This window comes from Nematolebias whitei, chromosome 6 (genome assembly GCF_014905685.2).
Source record: "Nematolebias whitei isolate Nwh7 chromosome 6, NemWhi1, whole genome shotgun sequence".
NCBI lineage: Eukaryota > Metazoa > Chordata > Actinopteri > Cyprinodontiformes > Rivulidae > Nematolebias > Nematolebias whitei.
Genome location: NC_056503.1, coordinates 48710466 through 48714378, shown reverse-complemented (window position 1 = coordinate 48714378; position 3913 = coordinate 48710466). Strand labels below are relative to the sequence as shown.

Sequence of the window (3913 nt, the reverse complement as noted above, 5' to 3'; positions counted from 1 at the left end):
GGTCTTCAGGTTTATGTTCATTTATCGATTCCTCTGTGCTCCTCTGTTCTTCTGTGCTCCTCTGTGTTCCTCTGTTCTTCTGTGCTCCTCTGTGCTCCTGTGTGTTCCTCAGTGCTCCTCTGTTCTTCTGTGCTCCTCTGTTCTTCTGTGCTCCTCTGTTCTTCTGTGCTCCTCTGTGTTCCTCTGTTCTTCTGTGCTCCTCTGTGCTCCTCTGTGCTCCTCTGTGCCATCAGCCGCTCTGTCCTGGGTCCATCTGTGTCAGCTCTCACTCCCACCTGTCTCCAACGGTCATTGTGCTCATGTGTCTTCACTCGTTCATCAGCTCCAACCTTTTTATTCTATCTGTTGCCATTCTCATACCAGCGGTGCATCGCTGATGGTTTTCATGCCACTGTCCGGTTCTCCTCATGCTCCTCGAGTGAATTCTTGTGTTTTGCAAGAACTTTTTGCTGTCTCGTCGGGTTTTTTTTGTTTTTTTGAGCTTCTTGAGTTCTTTCTTTGTTCTGGGTCTGAACCTTCTACCACCTGTGACAGTCACTTTAGATTCTCAAAGCTTTTTCAGGCCTGATCATCAACCACAACCTCACAGAGAGACTGAATGATGCGCTGTGTTTTAAGAGGATGCAAAGGTTTTGGACTATGCTGCAAGTCCTACAGGGATGGAGACCAGGTGAGATGATGTGATTACAGAGCAGGTCAAACCAGATAAAAACACTCAAAGTTTTTTTTTTTTACTGCACAGTGAAATGATATAACCTCAGAGGGAAACATTCAAACTCATTAAAATCAGATTTATCAAGAACAATGAGAATAAGATCCGTGTTTACTGCTGATGAGCTGGAGCTACGAAAGAGTCAACATTTTTACAAGACGATAAAATAAAAACGGCACAACACAAACCCAAAAAGCATAACTATAATAATACACAGGCACCAGTAAAAGATGCAGCCGGTTCACTGAGGAAGGCTCTTGTACTGGTTTTATTTCACTAAGGCTGCTTTAATGTTACAGTTTGTACACTGAGCTGAATCAGCAGAAAATAAAACCAGAACTTATCATGACTCGTTTTATTATTTCATAAAAAATGTAGTTAAGCAATCTGCTCACAGTCCATGACAAGTTCATCTGTCTTCTTGGAAATCAGTTCCCTGTAATAATATAATCCTCCAAACCCACAAGGCTGTTCAGGTTTTTGGTTCCGAGTCAGTTCTGTGTGATTCCAGTGCAGGTGGCCCCACGTTGTGCACCCCACTCAAATGTCAACTATCTGTGCCGTATGCAGACACAGTCAGCAGGTCCAAATCAACCAGAACCAGTGGTAAAGCAAAGGGAAACTCTCCTGCACGAGGTCTCGTCGTCTGCTTTCAAAAGCGACCGAGACGAGTTTGGATGAGAGGAAAAGACGCTGCATTTTCAGAATATTACCCAGAATCGCTGCTTCATTATCTCCAAACCAACAAGCAGACTTTGCAGTTCAGGGTGCATTGAGGTGGTTCACACCTGCATCCAATCCCAGTCTGAAAGACGAAAACCATTTTAAACGACGGGTCTGAACAAACTCCCAGTGTTCATCTGCTTCAGTTCTCAGAGCTCCTGAAGTCGATGCTGCGTGAGTCGAGACCAGCAACACGGCTTTTAAAGACCAAAGACCCAAAGCTGATGTCTGAACCAGCACCACCAACACACAATCTGGATCATCTGGTCATTTTAAACGTCTGGGACCAGAACAGGAGGAATCTGACGAAGAGAAACGACGTTTACCTGCCAGAAGATGGTGTCTATCGTGTTTCCCAGGAAGCCTTCTCTCGTTTCAGACGACAGGAGCTTCGGACCCAGAATCGTCATGAACTCCTCGAAGTCAACCTGCCCGTCTCCTGAAAACGTAAAACTGAGTAAATTACTGAGGAGGGGGACACGAGGATGGTCTGCGACGAACGTGAACAGGTTTTAAATGACGAGTAAATAAATCTAAATGTGTCCATTTTTGTCCCTTCGTGGACAGTCAGGCTGTGGGCTCAAAGGACTCACAGACACGGACGCTCTCTTGGTCTGAAACGCTCCCAGTGAAAATAAAACTCAGTAGATCTTTAAAGCAGGACATGATCATTACTGTAACCAACCCCCCCAACAACAACTCAGACTAATAAATCACAGAGAGATGGACAAACAGCCTCGTCTGGACTGATGATCATTCAGTTCATACGAGCTGAAATAATTTATGAACTGCTTCATGATGAGTTCCTCTTTGATCATCTGGAGATGAATCAAACGTTTACTGAGAGCTCTTCATGTTTGTTACACACTAAACGAGTGATTTAGGAAAACTGGCAGAAAAGTCACATTGGTCATTTAGTCAAAAATAAAACTCCAGCCCGTGATAAACAGGAGGACCTCACACGGTGCACAATGGACCGGACGAGCAAAGACCTTGAATAATCTCTGACCTTGATTTGTGACCTTGAAGCTGTGGTGATGAAACATGTACTCAGTCTGGTGATGATGTAAATGTGTCCCCAGTGCTTAATTTATAAACCAAATTATGCCGGAACGCAAATAGCGGAGGCAGACAGGGAGTAGGGGTGTGTGTGATGCCATTTCCTGCATTCTGCTGTTTTTTAACAGGTTATGAAACATCTACGTTTACCTACATTTGTAAGCACTTGATTCAACAACTATTTTAGAGAGCAACGGGAAGTAGCCTGACCAACAGCTCTCCCTGTGTGAATAGAGCACACTCCATTTCTCTCAACCTGCTCCAGTTGCCACTGCCTTCATTCATTCAACCTTTATTTATACTGGCTAGTCTCATTGAGCCACAAGGACTTAATTACAAGAGAGACCTTCATGTGCTTCAATTCTCAGTTGTTTAGTTGCACAATGAGAAAACTTGTTTTTAAACGAAAGTAAACTGGACTGTCTTTATTACATTTTGATCACTGTCATTTTGACAAATTGATGTCGTTGTTTTGATACGTGATGTAATGTGAATAATGTTCATCAAACATTACTCTCGTATTTTTAATAAATAATCAAAATTTTATTAATGACCCACTTAAGTTTTAAAACTGATTTTCAATTTAGTTGTGCTGTTTAATTATATTTTTGTGTTTTTAATTAAATTGCCCATGACTTTGGACTTTTAGGGGCAGAGATTTTTTAAGGGTAGCAACAGAAATGCTTACTTGAAGGAGCAGCTCTGATGCAATATTAAGAAGCTCATAAGAGGCTGTTGTGTTTAAAATGAGTGTTTATGTCATTATTTTCAGTTTACATATCCAATATAAGTTTTATTTGTTCAAGGCAGTCATATTTGTTCATAACTTTATTAGTAGCAATCCTGAGAGTTACAGGATCCAAGCAAACAGTTACCAGAATGCACCCTGTCAAAATAAGAGAGTTCCTGGATCTTGCTCCTGCAGGATCTGGCTCTTGTTAAGCCCAGTGTGTCTCACGTTTCATCATCATTTACTGACAGACGGATCTCGTAAAACAAACGATTCATGGAGTTTAATAACCCAAAGCTTTGAGGAACAGTCAGAAAGCAGAACAAGAAACTCCCATGGTTCACTCTGCCTCGGCTCTGTTTCCGCTTCCTGGAATGAAAAGCTTAGTTTTATAGAAACTCATTGGAGAGGCTCCCAGCCCTCACCTCTGCCTTGTCCTGCTGTCTTTCAGAACCAACCTGAGCAGCTCCTGGAGGGAACAGTCTCTCCGAAGAATAAACATCCACGAGGGGGGGGGGGGGGGGGGGGGGCTAAGTGTCCAGCCAGTTCCTGCTGGCATCGTCGCTCCACAAGCAATGATTCCAAAGCATTATAATAACATACTTTATAATAACATACTTTATAATAACATACAACATTATAATAACATACAAGCATTATAATAACATACTTTATAATAACATACAACA

General features: G+C 42.3%; 1 pseudogene; it reads right to left on the bottom strand.

Moving 5' to 3' along the window:
- The window catches only part of LOC119411028, a 56674-nt pseudogene that overhangs the window by 28578 nt on the left and 24183 nt on the right, over nt 1–3913 (bottom strand).